This window comes from Lepidochelys kempii, chromosome 2, assembly GCF_965140265.1.
Source record: "Lepidochelys kempii isolate rLepKem1 chromosome 2, rLepKem1.hap2, whole genome shotgun sequence".
Classification (NCBI taxonomy): domain Eukaryota; kingdom Metazoa; phylum Chordata; order Testudines; family Cheloniidae; genus Lepidochelys; species Lepidochelys kempii.
Window position 1 is genome coordinate 9,382,688 of NC_133257.1, and position 16,271 is coordinate 9,398,958.

General features: G+C 45.3%; 1 protein-coding gene across 3 annotated transcripts in view; it reads left to right on the top strand.

The window, feature by feature from the left end:
- The first annotated feature begins 1,701 nt into the window (after positions 1–1,701).
- SLC45A4 (solute carrier family 45 member 4) overlaps positions 1,702–16,271 on the top strand; it is a 114,497-nt gene continuing 99,927 nt past the window's right edge. For all 3 annotated transcript variants that reach the window (XM_073330014.1, XM_073330013.1, XM_073330015.1), the window contains exon 1: positions 1,702–1,924. The gene's annotated coding sequence lies outside the window, so the exon portion shown is untranslated. The remainder of the gene's footprint in view (positions 1,925–16,271) is intronic.

A 16,271-nucleotide genomic window follows, 5' to 3' on the forward strand; every position in this document is an offset into this window, starting at 1 on the left:
TTACTGAGCAAGAGGTGATTTGACCAATTAGATTACAATTTACTTTAACTTGCACCGTGCTGCTAGGAACAAATTTTGCCCCTCCCTATTTCCTTCTTGCATGGGCATGTGGAGGAGCCCTCCCAAACTCATTCCATTGCTTGATGGGGAGAGGAGAGGGATTTCAGGAGGCTGCACAGGGAGTGTGCAATTAGGAATGCAACTCCATTGCAGCTCACTGTACAGAAACTCTTTTGGGGTGAGACAGGTAAGCAGTGGAATCAGTGCATTTGCTGTTGCACAGATCAATGTACTATGGACCACATGGAACAGGGTCACGAGCTACAGAGGAGTGGATGGGTCATTACATAAAGTAAAACTATTTCCCCATGCTTATTTTCCCCCCTACTGTTACTCGCACCTTCTTGTCAACTGCTGGAAATGGGCCATCCTGATTATAACTACGGACGGTATTTTTTTCTCCTGCTGGTAATAGCTCACCTTAACTGATCACTCTCGTTATAGTGTGTATGGCAACACCCATTTTTTCATGTTCTCTGTGTGTATATATACACACACACACACATATCTTCCTACTGTATTTTCTACTGCATGCATCAGGTGAAATGGGTTTTAGCCCATGAAAGCTTATGCTCAAATAAATTTGTTAGTCTCTAAGGTGCCACAGGGACTCCTTGTTCTTTTTCCCAAGTTCTGTGGGATTCTCCTGATCATCCCAGGGTTTGAAAACTGAAAAACTAAGCCCTGCTGTCCCAAAGGCAGCAGTCTCCATGGTCGTATCCGTATTGCTTTTTGTTATCTCTGTTAGGGCAATACCTTCAGTGGCAGCACTGCCCTGTGCTGATGCTGCAGTGTGAGACAGATGAGTTTGTTCACCAAGAGATGGCAACGCTGCCACTAAATCTGACTCTGGCTTCTCAGCCCTTGTTTTTCAATGGACTCTAGGGATGATCTTGTTATGAATAGCTCCTATCATTACTAAACTGTGCCCTTATTGATACCCTTGTATGAATTAGCGTGAGGTATTAAAAATATTGTACACAGTTTGGAGAGAGCTATATGACAAAGTATTGGGTTCCTTTAGGCTTTGCAGTTGTTGTGTTTTTGTTAGAGGCAGAACTGGCACGCGGGCCCTGGGCCACCATTCGCCCCCAGTCAGTCTGGGACATCCTCTTTCCCCCAAATACCCAGGCTAGGATCCCATGTCATCTAGTGTTTAATCTGACTCTCCCACCAGTCCTCATGCCCATTCACGTGACCCGCCATGGGACCCCCTTCTCCTTCTTGGTGCCCCTCCCTCTTGCTTTATCTCCCCTTTAGTCTGAGGCCTCCTCCTTTCCCCTTCTTCTTCCCCCTCCGCCCTGGAGTGATACCCGGGCTGGGACACCCCCTCCAACCCCGACCCCGCTTCCATTTTGTGCCACCCCCTATGGCAGCGCCTCCCGCCCCTTCCTGCTTGCCAAGCTGGGCCCCCCCCCCACTCGCTAGGTGCACCCAGGTGCCCCCTCCCAGCATCCCAGCCTTGGGCCTCCCTCGCGTCCCTCAGGGGGGCCCTGGCTGGCGCGCGCGCCCCCGCCTCAGCGGCCGGCGGGGTCGCCCACGGGGCGTGCGGTCTCCCGCAGGGCGCCCCCCTCCCGCACCGGCTGCGCGCCTGCCCTCAAGCCCCGCCCCGCTCTGCATATTCATGAGCCCCGCGGAGGGGGCGGAAGCGGAAGCGTTGCAGGGAGACGGTTTCCGAGGAGCCCGGTATAAAGCGGACGCTGCTGCCCGCACCCGTCCGCGCCGGCCCGACCCGACTCGCCCCCGGGGAGCAGCCGGGACCCAGCCGCCCGGTCCTGACCGACCCACCTGCCGGAGCCAGCCAGCCACCCCCTCCGCGGCCACAGGGGCCAGGTACCGGGCAGAGGGGGAGACCCGGCGGCAGGTAAAGGAGGCACCAGGGGAGCTGGGCTGGGACCGGGTGAGGCGCCGGGGCCGGGGGCATTGGGACAGGTGGGGGGTGGCTGGGTGAGGGACCGGGACAGGTGTTGGGGGTGGGTGGCTGGGTGAGGCGCTAGGGAGTATTGCAAGGGGGGGATGGGGCTGGGGGCGATGGGACCGGGTGAGGGGGCTCTGGGGGGCCGGGACAGGTGGCTAGGTGGGGGGGCTCTGGGGGGCATTGGGACAGGTGGCTGGGTGAGGGGTGGGGGCGATGGGACCGGGTGGGGGGGCTCTGGGGGGCATTGGGACAGGTGGCTGGGTGAGGGGTGGGGGCGATGGGACCGGGTGAGGGGGCTCTGGGGGGGCCGGGACAGGTGGCTGGGTGAGGGGTGGGGGCGATGGGACCGGGTGAGGGGGCTCTGGGGCGCCGGGACAGGTGGCTAGGTGGGGGGGCTCTGGGGGGCATTGGGACAGGTGGCTGGGTGAGGGGTGGGGGCGATGGGACCGGGTGAGGGGGCTCTGGGGGGCATTGGGACAGGTGGCTGGGTGAGGGGTGGGGGCGATGGGACCGGGTGAGGGGGCTCTGGGGGGGCCGGGACAGGTGGCTGGGTGAGGGGTGGGGGCGATGGGACCGGGTGAGGGGGCTCTGGGGGGCATTGGGACAGGTGGCTGGGTGAGGGGTGGGGGCGATGGGACCGGGTGGGGGGGCTCTGGGGGGCATTGGGACAGGTGGCTGGGTGAGGGGTGGGGGCGATGGGACCGGGTGAGGGGGCTCTGGGGGGCATTGGGACAGGTGGCTGGGTGAGGGGTGGGGGCGATGGGACCGGGTGAGGGGGCTCTGGGGGGGCTGGGACAGGTGGCTAGGTGAGGGGTGGGGGCGATGGGACCGGGTGAGGGGGCTCTGGGGGGGCTGGGACAGGTGGCTAGGTGGGGGGGCTCTGGGGGGCATTGGGACAGGTGGCTGGGTGAGGGACTGGGACAGGTGGTGGGGATGGGACCGGGTGAGGGGCCGGGGACATTGGGACAGGTGGTGGGGATGGGACCGGGTGAGGGGCTGGGGGCATTGGGACAGGTGGCTGGGTGAGGGGCTGGGACAGGTGGGGGGATGGGACGGGGGGTGGGGCCAGGGGCATTGGGACAGGTGGCTGGGTGAGGGGCCGGGACAGGTGGGGGGGATGGGACCAGGTGAGGGGCTGGGGGTGTTGGGACAGGTGGCTGGGTGAGGGGCTGGGACAGGTGGGGGGGATGGGACTGGGTGAGGGAGCTCTGGGGGGGGATGGGGCAGGTGGCTGGGTGAGGGACCAGGTGAGGGGGCACTGGGATGGGACTGGGTGAGGGTCCGGGGGTGTTGGGACAGGTGGCTGGGTGAGGGACCAGGACAGGTGGGGAGGGGGGTGGCAGGGTGAAGGACTGGGACAGGTGGGGGGATGGGACCAGGTGAGGCGCTGGTGGGGATTGGAAGCGGGGATGGGGCTGGGGGCATTGGGCTGGAATGGGACTGGGTGAGGGACCGGGACAGGTGGGGGGGGTGAGGGACCAGGGGCATTGGGACAGGTGGCTGGGTGAGGGACCAGGACAGGTGGGGAGGGGGGTGGCTGGGTGAAGGACTGGGAGAGGTGTGGGGGATAGGACCGAGTGAGGCGCTGGGGGGGATTGGGATGGGACTGGGTGAGGCACCAGAGGCATTGGGACAGGTGGCTGGGTGAGGGACCTGGACAGGTGGGGGAGGGGCCAGGGGCATTGGGACAGGTGGGGGGCTGGGACCAGGGGAGATTGGAATGGGGGATGAGACTGAGTGCATTTGGCTGGGATGAGACCAGGTGAGGCACCCGGGGCATTGGGACAGGTGACTTAGTGACGGACTGTTGACAGGTGAGGGGGGAGCAACTGATTGAGGGACTAGGTTAGGACTGGGTGTAAATAGACAGGAGGGGCGATGGAGGGCGATGGGAAGGTGGCTGAGGAAGTGTGGACAGAACAGGTGGAGGGGAGGGAGGTAAATAGGTGGGTGATGAGGTGAGGGGGATGGCTGACAGGTGGGGGGGTGTGGCTGGATGAGGGGCTTAGGAGGAAAGTGAAGGAGTTGTTTTGCTGGATTAGGACAGCCAAGCAAGTGAGGTGCTGGGTGGAGGGGATAAATGGGGAGTGAGGTGCTGGGGGGCTCTGGGGCATGGGACATGTAAAAGCGAATGGGGGCTTTTGGTAGAGGAACAACAAGGGAGGGGGAAAGGGCTGTGGAATGACAGGTGGAAGGGGAGGTCTTGCCTCATACTAGGCCCCTGTGGGGGTAAGGCACATAGTTTTGGGGATGGTAAAGGGTAAAATGGGGAGGTGGAAGGTGAGGTAAATGGACATGGGGCTGAGTGGTGAGACGGTGCAGGAGATGGGGCTGAGAGGAGGAAGATAACAGAACAGCGAGTTGGGCTGGATGACTGTGTGGGTGAGGAGTAGGAAACAAGTAGTTCTTACTGGGGTAAGACAAATAAAATAAAGTGAGTGGGTGAATGGAAAGGGGAAGATGAACAGAAGCCAGAAGAGACAGGTACTGTAGATAGGGGGCCCCAGTGCTGGTTTTGGTTGGTGTGGGAGATGAGTTGTTTTGCAGGGTTCTAAGGGTGTGAATTTGTCCTTGAGCAGCCAGGCTATCAGAGACCTGGAGTTGGTCTTTTTTTCCTGTTAAATGTTTGCATGCTTTAACTGTAACCAGATTTAATCCTTTTATTTTCATGAGAGCAGATTTCTGCTTAATTTGTCACCATCCTGGTGGAGAGAAAAGGGAAATGCTAGTTGCTGAATCCAGTAAGAGGTTACAGTAATAGAATACTTCCCTTCACTTCCAGAACCTGATGATCTTTGATAGGTTGAAACTTAGTTGCATCAATTTAAACTCTTGAAGAAAAAGTTAATACAGAACTACCTATTATAAAAAGTTCTTAAGGTGGCTAACGATGGACGTGGTGCTGTTGGAGAAACTTCTTTATGGAAGCTGAAAAATGTGCTGCTGACCTTGAGATTGCCCCAGAAGAGGCAGTGTGTGCTCTTTGTTGCAATAGAAACAACGCAATAAGTCCTGTAACTTTCTATGTTATCTGTTGGGAGAGTGTCTCAGCTGGTGTCTTTAATTAGTGGGTAGAGAGAATGAAGACTTGGCTGTGACTCAAGTTTGGAGGCAGAGGGGGGAAGTCTAATGTTGCTGATAGTGACTAGTAGGAGGGGTCAGGAAAGAAGCTTAATAAAAATATTTCAAGTTGTCTGTCATGCTAGGTGAGGCAATATTGAATAGTTCTGATTCTGGCCACAAAGAAGGGGGGGTGTGCCCAGCTCAGAAGTGGACCTGAAATGAAGTGGATTATAGGGAGTAGGGTAGAAAAACGATCTAGAATTTCAAATATCCATTAGGAGTGTAGTGGCTGAAGAGAGCTCACTGTTACAAGTGTGTATGGTCACAGTAACTTGCATAACATGCTGTTCTTATATTAACTTGTCTAAATGTTATCTGCTCCACATTCACTGCCTGGCTCAGACAGTGCTACTAAAATATTTAATGTTTGCAGTGTTGTAGCCATATTGATCCTGGTATATGAGAGACAAGGTGAGTTAGGTAATATCTTCTATTGGACCAACTTCTCTTGGTGAAAGAGACAAGCTTTTGAGCTACATAGAGCGCTTCAGGTCACCTCTGTGTAGCTCAAAAGCTTGTCTATTACAACAGAAGTTAGTCCACTAAAACAATTTAGTGATTGCTTCATTTAAAGTGTGAGTTGGTGGATTATTTACCTATTTTTTGCCTTGCAACCTGCAAGATTTCTTAAGTAAACATACGTGATTGAAATGTGAGGGAAAGAATCACTTTAAGCTGTGGTATGTATTCTCTAGCATCTGCAGTGGATCTTAAGGTAGTACTGCATACTGCAGTGTTTGCAGGGAAGCAGTACCTACAAAAGACAAGGTCTGCTTGTTTTGGTTTAATTATTGTACTAGAAATCAATGAACACACTATCTCCTGGGATCTGTTTTAAATTGCACTAGTAAAGTACAAATGGAAAGTTTTGAAACTATTGTTTAAATATGTTTATATTTTAATAACAGACAATTTTTAACAAATGTTTTCTGTTACAGAAAAAATATACTGTTGGCTTATAATCTTAAGATTGACTCATCAGTCTTCACAACAAAGGAACCTGCCTTGTTCAGGCTTAAAGCAAATCCAGGGATCTTTACATTAAGTAGGCTGCCAAAAGGCACATGAGGGAATAGATATGAAAATGACTATAATGGTACTGTCAGCTGTTGTCTTAGAAATAATACACTGGAACCTCACATCCATAGCTTTAATCTGTGGTGTATAGGTTTTAGTAAGTTGTTTGTTTTTTTTAACTTAAGTATTCAAGAGAGACTTCATTACAGTAATGAGCAATTGCATGACCTAATAGATAGTTGCATTAATTTAGTAATTTATATTTCTTAGTTAGGTACTTAAATTATTGGAGGCGAATCTACATTCAAGTCAGTTCAGGTGTCCTTGAATAAAGAAGAGGCTGTAATTTTCTTGTCTACATATAGGTGGAAGACAGAATGTAGACAACTGAGGGGCCTTAAGTCAGGCAAAAGAGTTTCCTGTTTTGTGTACAGCCTCTTTCTGAGTTGTGTGACGTGTGCACTCTCTAGTTTTCTATTGAACTCCTGAAGGGTAGAGGACACTTCATATGTTTGCAGGTGTTCACATTTATTTAAACACTGAACTCTGGTGATATGAGCTATGTCTGCAAATTGTTCTTGTTTATTTGGTAAATGAGTCTTCAATTGTCACACTGATCATAATTAAAATAACTTAATGGCTTACCTTTTGAAGCTGAAATTTGTTTTCATTAGCAGTTGGCTGATTTATAACTGAATTAGATTATCTTGTATATACCTGCTTTTTGTTGTGCATTGCTTTAGCTTGATAGAAAATCTCACACATGAAACAGGCTTTAAGGATAAATATATAGCATATTTTAAAGACTGTTTTCCTTGTGTTATAGCACCATAAATGATTGAAACAGAAATGTTTAATCCAAGTCTATGTAGCTTCTGATCCTTGGTTTATTTGTCTAACCTTAATTAATGAAAATAAACCACTCAGTTTCACTTCCACTTCCTAGTTCTCATGTATAAACACAATGATGCAACACTTGGGTTACTAATAGTGGGGAAAGAACACTGGCTTCCCATTAGAATTTATGTAAATTATGGTGACATTATTGATTTTGAGGCTTTTTGTGTGGCTAGGAAAAAAATATGCAAGCTTATTGGCTTACATATTTTACAATTTTCTTTAACATTTTTTATCTCCATGTTTTGCTTGCCCTTTTGTGTTTTGTTTATACCCTTATTCCAAAAGGCAAATATCACATACCCAAGTGCTGGAGTGGGAATCGTTTTCTTGTAGGGTTGCTGTTGAGTACATGGTAGCTGTGACTCTCTTTAAAAATAAATCAGTCTGTACTTTTTTTCTTCGGGTGCTTGCCCCCGGATAATTGGAATTACACGACCTCTCTAAGAGATTAGACTAAAAAAAGCTTGAACATGGACTTGGACTTGATGACATTGCCATAATTATTAACTTACTGGTTGTGACCTTGAAAGATGTAAAATTACTTTTTGGGTAGACTTAACAATCTTAAACTTGCCAACACTATTGTAAGTTAAATCTTTCCCGTGTCATTAAATATAAACTTCAATATTTATTACTGAAAATGCATATGCATCAGCAGACACTACAAAAGGTAAAAATTTATATAACCATGATGCCAGAGTACTTCTGAATATTGACTATAAATAGATGTTTCAAAAAAGTTCTGATATGGAATTGTGCATTGAAGGTTAATGCAAATCTACACTTTTTTTTAAGAAAGTAAAAGATGGAAACTTCTCAAGTTTCCACTTCCTCAGTGTCCAAGTTCCCATAACTCTAAAGAGACTTACTGGCTTAGTACGGGCTTTTTAATATTTGTTTAGCCACTCGCTCTGTTTCAACTTGGAACATCAAGTTGTACTCAACACTGCCATTCACAAACTTGCATCACTCTCTGAATTAAATGGCAATTATCTGCAGTATGAATAAATGCCTGTGGCCAGTACAAGAAGAAGATTTTGTTCCATGTTCCAAAAAGGCAATTAAGATCTTAGTTTAGAGATGATGGTACCTGATTCTGTATTAGCAAGCATCTTAACAGTCACATTGATGTAAACAACTACTCCAAATGGTTGCAAACTTCACAACCATTTGTCTTCCATGATCACTGAGGCCGAGGCAATTAGAAGTCATCCCCCTGCAATATGCTTGCAAACAATGGTTTGGAGCAGGGGTTCTCAAACTGGGGGACGGGACCCCTTAGGGGGTCTCAAGGTTAATACATGGGGGGTCACGGGCTATCCGCCTCCACTCCAAAGCCCGCTTTGCCTCCAGCATTTATAATGGTGTTTTTAATGTATATGGGGGTTGCATTCGGAGGTTTGCTATATGGTACTGGTGACCCATTTCAAAGTTTGAGAACAGTTGGTTTAGAGGTAGAGACTAAGAGTTTAAATGGTCAAGGAGGAATTAATCTGAGAATGCTTGTTTGCATCAAAGAATTTTTGCATGCCTGTGTTGTGCCTGTGGCCTTGCTGAATGGAACTTTTCCTCTTGGTCATAACACCTTTAAAATCCAGGCCTGTAAAAACTATTCCAAATGATAGGCAGTTTGATTAATCCATACTACTTTGTCTTAGTTAGTCCAGTGTGCCTGGCTGTGTGAAACTGTCATTTATTTTGCAGACAAGATCAAACAAATCTAAACTGACTTGATGACATTCCTGTGGGGTTCTCCATCCTTCAGTAACTAGCATATTCTGCAAGTCCTTACATATTGCAACTGAAATTCCACTCCACGCTCAAGCATGAAAGTGTAATTCAGGCGAATACTTAAATTTATTTAGTGGAGATTGTGAACATAAACATAACATAAGAATGGCCCTACTGGGTCAGACCCCAAAGGTCCATCTAGCCCAGTATCCTGTCCTCCGACAGTGGCCAGTACCAGGTGCCCCAGAGGGAATGAACAGAACAGGTAATCATCAAGTGATCCATCCCCTGTCACTCATTCCCAATTTCAGGCTAGGGACACCATTCCTGCCCATCCTGGTTAATAACCATTGATGGACCTATCCTCCATGAATTTATGTAGTTCTTTTTTGAACCCTGTTATGGTCTTGGCCTTCACAACGTCCTCTGGCAAGGAGTTCCACAGATTGGCTGTGTGTGTGAAGAGTTTCAGAGTAACATCCGTGTTAGTCTGTATTCGCAAAAAGAAAAGGAGTACTTGTGGCACCTTAGAGACTAACCAATTTATTTGAGCATGAGCTTTCGTGAGCTACAGCTCACTTCATCGGATGAAGTGAGCTGTAGCTCACGAAAGCTCATGCTCAAATAAATTGGTTAGTCTCTAAGGTGCCACAAGTACTCCTTTTCTTTGTGTGTGTGAAGAAATACTTCCTTTTATTTGTATTAAACCTGCTGCCTATTAATTTCATTTGGTGACCCCCTAGTTCTTGTGTTATGAGACGTAGTAAATAACACTTCCTCATCTACTTTCGCTACACCAGTCATGATTTTATAGACCTCAATTATCTCTCCTTAGCGCTCTTTTTCCAAGCTGAAAAGTTGTGCACATGTAAGTTGAGTGACAGTGTCATCGAAGCATCTGCCAGTGTTTCATTTCTTGGTATAACTTCATGTGTGAAGTATCTGGTTTTGTTTGTGGGGTTTTTTTTGGGACCCCCTGTCAAATCAAATTCTTTACTGGGCCAGTGAGTTACATCTCTAAGTAACTATATACCTTCCAATTTGACACATCATGCTGAGGTACCATATTTGTGTCAATTTGGAAAGAGCTTTGTGATTTTTCTCCCCCCTCCTCTCCCACCCACTTCTGCTCAAACGCTTCCAAGTCACACTGACAAACATGCCAAATTTTAGTCTGAAAGCTAAGTTTGCTAAAGTTGACCCTCCTAGGGTGAAAACACTGAAATAACTTAAACTCATATTGCTGTGCATTCTGTCTATTATAAAACTTTGCTCTAAGCAGTGTCTTTGCACTATGCAATCTAATTAGATTTTAAAATCAACCCTGGACAGCTGCTGAAGCTGCTCCTCTTCACTTTAGAGCTTGTAATAGTTAACCACACATCTGTAGGTTCAAGTTGTACTGCTAGAATTGTGCTGTGGTTAGGAGTGTGCACAAGGACCACCCAGAAACTTCAGGAGATAAAGGATATGGCTTCCTACTTCCTATATAGCATGGGCTTCTGAGTACTAATGCTAGTACTCAAGTCTTTGCAGTTGCACTCTTTCCTGGTGTTGGTGAGTCTCTGAAATCATGAATCGTCTGGGACTTGGGGAGGAACTAACTTTCAATGTACATTACGATATATGTGTACAACACTTCCAGGACCAGCTGCAGAGATTTGTTGTCAAAGGATCTCTGCATCTGAAACAGGTTGTATTGGCATATTGCCAGTTTGTCGAGCTTTAGGGCATAACTTAAGGCTCTTTTTTTAGTTTTAACTGGTTTAGCTTAATGTGAAGTTCCAATTTATTTGTTTTGGTTTGTGGGTTGACTTTTTGTATTAACATGCCATGCGAGGGAATGATGCTCTCTTATGATAGTGGCACTAAGCCTATTAACTTATTTAGGGTGACATAAATAACTTAAGCCCCTTAAAATGTTGTTTTATTATGTGCACTTGTGATAGGTGATGTAAAATGAAATACCACTTAAAGTAAAGATGGGTAGGTTCACTTTCCTGGACCTTATGCCCTTGTCTAATCAATGGGCATTGGCCATCAAACACAGCAGTGTCAATTGCATAAGTGGTATGAATTAAGTTAAATAGTTGCATTGACATTTACTAGCCTTCACTGCACACTAACACTTTATATTGTGGTAGAGCCTAGAGGCCAACCAGGTTGGAGTCCCATTATGCTAGGTGCTGTACAAACATAGGAAAATGATAGTCCCTGCTCTGAAGAGCTTGCAATCTAAAAGACAAAACAGGTAGATGAGACAAATGCGCATTAGGGTGGAATGGGGAGGTAAGGGGGGAGAACAGGTAACAAAAATGGGATTTGGGCAGTTCTTAGCCAAGAAGAAACAGAATGAAAGATCATCTGATCAAATAAGGATTGGTAGTAATGCTTTTTTTTTTAAGCAGAACTATAAAAAAGTATATAAATGCTAATTGTGTTAAGATTTATCAATAGCAAAAACTTTTAATAACTTAAAAGCTTAGTTAATAAACTAATGTTGCTGGGAGATTGACTAGAGTCCTTAGCTGGGTTTTCTTCCTTAACTCAGTTTCTTCATTTTGCTTTAAATAAGGGCTCTGTTTTTGTAGCTGAATATGAAACCAGTGTTTTGCTGATCCTGCATTTTCTTTCTCCTCCGTTAGCCAGCCTGGGTTACTTCTGCATGCAGTACTAGCTCATTTATTTTGAGAAGCTCAAAAACAAATCCATTATCACCCTTGAGTGCCAAATAAATGACCTAGCTGGGGACTGAACCCAGTGTGCTGGGTTTTTTTTTGTTTTGTTTTACAAAACATTACTGCTATACTCACACTTGAGTTATTTTTCTTGTTCTTTGTCCTTGAATAGGTGATCAGATTGTCTGGACCATATCCAGAAAGCAGTGGTTGGGTCACTTGATGTCTTATTACAGAACAGTAAAACAGACTTCTGTGCCAGTTAACTTCCTATTCCTTCTAATATTTTTATACACAAGCAGCATTATTGTGAAAAAATACTTCATCTTAAAGACTGTAACGACCCCTTTTTTTTCTTGGTGACTTACAGAAGGAATTTATAGTCTCAAAGTACTGGATCTTCATTTTCAGACCATAATGGACTTCGTAGATTCTCAGGCCAGAAGGAACCATTCTGATCTAGTCTGACCTCTTGTATGGCTTGTGTCATACAACTTCCCCAAAATAATTCCTAGAGCATCTCTTAGGAAACCTATCCAATCTTGACATTAAAATAATCCGTGATGGAGAATCAAGAACCACCTTTGTCAAGTTCTGCCCTTTATGAAATATTTTCCCCCATGTAGTACTCATAGACTAATCAAATCAACCCTTAACCTTCTCTTTATTAATAATGTCCAACCTAAACCTCCATTGCTGCAATTAAAGCCCATTGCTGCTAATCTTCTCGGAGGTTGAGAACAATTTTTTTTTCCTTCCTCCTTGTAACAACCTTTTATGTGCTTTAAAACTCTTATCATATCCCCCTTCAGTCATGTCTTCTCCAGACTAAACAAACACAATTTTTTCAGTCTTTCCTCATAGTTCATGTTTTCTAGACCTTTAATCATTTATATCAACATCGTTCTTGAATTATGGACACCAGAACTGGAGACAGTATTCCAGCAGCTATCGCACTAGTGCTAAATACAAAGGTAAAGTAATCCCTACTCCTTATCTAGATTCTCCTCTTTATGTATCCAAGAATTGTATAGCTCTTTTGGCCACAATGTCTCTCTGGTCGCTCAGGTTCAACCTACTATCACCACAACCCCCAGATCTTTTTCAGTCACTGCTTCCCAGGATAGAATCTTCTATACTGTCTGTAAGGCCTGCATTCTTTGTTCCTAGATGTATGCATTTAGCCATATTAAAACACATTGTTTGCTTCTGCCCAGTTTATCAAGTGATCCAGATTATTCTGTACTAGTGACTTGTCCTCTTCATTATTTACTATTCCTCCGGTTCATGTCCTCTGCAAATATGAAAGACAAAAAAAATTGATTTTAAGATCAGAAGGGACCGTTGTGGTCCTCTAGTCTGACCTCCTGGGCGTTGCAGGCCACAGAACCTCACCCACTCCTGAAATAGACCCCCTAATCTCTGGCTGAGTTAGTGAAGTCTACAAATCATTATTGAAAATGTGAAATGGCATAAGGCCAAGAACTGATCCCTGCATGATTATGCTGGAAACCCACCCTTCTGATGATGATGATTCCCCATTTACAATTACATTTTGAGACCCATCAGTTCACCAGTCTGATTAATTTTATCTTTCTAGTTTTTTTAAACTTACAGAAGTCTAAGTCTCAACACTTAGCTGATGAAGGCAATAACTTCTACAAAAGAAGATATCAGGTTATACAGGATCTATTTTCCATAAGCCCATGTTGATTGGCATTAATTATATTATCCTCCTTTAATTCTTTATTAATCTAAAATATCATGTTAGCCACTCTATCTTGCCTTGGATTGATGTCAGGCAGATAGTGGCTGATAATGGAAAGAGTTATCATATGATGTATCTCTTTCCAAATGCAGAACAAACTTATTGAACTTTTCTGCATTAAGTGTACCATTTCCATCTAATAATGGCCCAGTACCATTGTTAGGATTCTTTAGATCCTAATGGACTCTGGCCATTGTATCCCTTATCAATTTTCTACAATTTCTAGCTTCTGCTTCATATTCATTACTATCAACTTTCCCTTTTTTCCATTAATATAGATAACCAGGTTTGGGGGGAAGTGAAGGTGGCTATTTTAACCAATATGGCCTTCTTCCACAACTCTGAGACTTTTTGGGCATCAGGTAAAGTGTTCTTAAACAGTTCCCACTTATCATTCACTTTCTGATTTTTTTTTTTTTTTAAATTCTTCGTCTTGAAGATTTGACTCCACATTTCAAAGCTTGAAAAAAATTGTCTTAAAAGGCCATTGTCTTATGAGTTCTAATATAATTTCCCTGTGTTGTTGAATGCAACACTTTTTTTTTTGAGTTAGTAAGCTGTCTTCTAGAATATTTAGAAGTTGCAAGGATATGTTAGTACTGGTAGCATGAGACCCACAGCATATGTCACCCAAACTGTAGTCCCCCACGATCCTGCAGCTCTTTTCCTATGCATTATAGATTGGTATGTAAGGAGCTGGTTATCCTGCTCCCTAGTATGATATGCTGGCTTGTCTTAGTTTGCATAGCAGACACCATCTTGTGCTTCATATGACAGAACATTGATCCATAAGCCTTCAAGATCATTTTCATCTGAGATCAATGACTTGGAAACAGGTAGTGCCACCTTGACAATGCTACTCTTTTCCCTTTTTGCCCACTTGATCCTTCGTAATACATTGACTTTTAACTCTCCAACCATGGGAGTCATCCCACCAGGCTTCAGTAGTACCAGCTAGATCAAATTTATGCCAACTCCTCATGTTTGTTACCCAGGCTTCTAGCATTGATATATAGGCAGTTATAAAATTTCTTCTCTTCATGGCCTTTGGTTCCTTGACTAATCTTGTTCTCAACATCTCAGTCTTGTGCTGGATTCATATCTTCCCCCTCTTTACCCTCTGCTTTTATTAACACCTTGACTACTGTAGCCAACCTGTCCCTCAGAAGATTGGCCCACCTTCTATGGGGAGATGGGGCTGTATAATTTGGATGGACTCCGCTTTAATAGAAGGTGAACCAGTGTACACAACTTTCCAACCTACCCAATTTAGCTAGGTAGCAGTTCTATTCCAGAATAGCCTGCCTTCTGTTTTAGGAGATTGCTTGGATGCTCTTCAGCATGCTTCTGAGTTTCCCTGAAATCTATCAACATGATATCCCTTAATGCTGATATGAACCATCACCAGTGGATCATTTCCCTTGGACTTCAAAAGCCTTGGCTCCAGGAAGGCAGCACACTGTCCTGTTGTCTGCCTGTCCTTTGCAGAATGTTCTTTCAGACAGCCTGTGGAAATATAATTCTAGTGTAATATTGCTCCCCCGGGGGGGAGAGAGAAGATGTTCTGTGCAAATATATCCGCCTGTGCAGATAATCTAGTATTGTCCCAGAGGAATGATTCAGCAGTCTGAACTGTTGCTGCTTTGACTCCCAAGAGTTCAAAAAATAGAAAACCCTCAGTGCTCACATCATATTGAAGAGCATGCACTCTTATCTAGTGCACATCCTATCACACATGTCCTGGAAAATGCAGGACAATTGAGGTGGGAATAGTGATCACTAATCTCAGATTAATAATCTGAGAGTAATGCCCAGCTCCCCCCACCAGTGACAGATATATTTTAGAGAACTGTTTATACTTTTATGCTTTTGACTACATCTCAGGTGACTCAGTGTTTGTCCACACAGTGCTGCACCAATGCAATGCTTAGTGAAGAAGCTACCTACACCAATGGGAGACCTTCTCCCATCGGTGTAGGTACTCCACCTCCACAAGGCGGTAGCTATGTTGACAGGAGGGCTTTTCCTGTCAACATAGTACTGTCTAAATGTAGGCGTTAAGTCATATAACTGTAGCATTCAGTACTTTGGCCCCAGGTAGTGAAGCCCAGGCTTTGGCCCTGGGCCCCTGCAAGTCTAAGCCAACCCTGGTGACCCCGTTAAAAGGGGATTGTGACCCACTTTGGGGTTGTGACTCAGTTTGAGAACAGCTGGTGTAGACCAAGCCTTGGCTTTCAGCATAATGCAAGAATGGCTAAGTATTTCTTCTAGATTCCAGGTGTGACTGTTTGGTAGCATTGCAAATGTCTTAACAGCATGCTCCCTTTTTGATAGGGGAGGACAGATGTAATTTTGAGGGTAGTAAGTAGGGGAACCTGAAGGCAAGCGAAAACAAGGCCATCCGAAAACAACATGGCAAAGAGCTGGGGCACAGCTGGGGAACCATTGAAAGAATTGCCAGAAATAGACAGTAGTGGAGGATTTTAGTTGCTGCCTTAAATGCCAGAGGCATAATGGAAACATGATGAAGTAGGGACAACCAACCTGTGAATAGAATAAAATGTTAATCCCTTTTCAGTAGCTTAAAGGGATGAGAGGGTCTGGTCTGAGTCACTACTTAGTCTGTGAATTTATGGAAAGGTCTTTGCTACTTGGATGCTTTCAATCTGCAGAACAAAAGCCCAGGTAAGAGTCTAACTCTCTTTCAGTACTCCTTTCTCTTAAGAATTGATTGAAGGAGCAAGGCTCTAATCAAAAACAAGGGAAGATTCCCTTTCTTTGATTAAAATGTAAAATCAAACTAAATCCACTCCCCTTCTTACAGCCTCCTCTGAAGTAAAAGGCATTGGGGAGAAAGGCAACTGTTTGTCTGGTTTCAGAGTAACAGCTGTGTTAGTCTGTATTCGCAAAAAGAAAAGGAGTACAAGGTGCCACAAGTACTCCTTTTCTTTTTTTAACTGTTTGTCTGACAATCCAGTGTAAACATGGCAATACTGGCCTGTCTTTCTGAAGATGCCTTCAAGGCACACTTGCCTCATCCAAGAGAAAGTAGTTCAGATATTGACAGACAGTAACA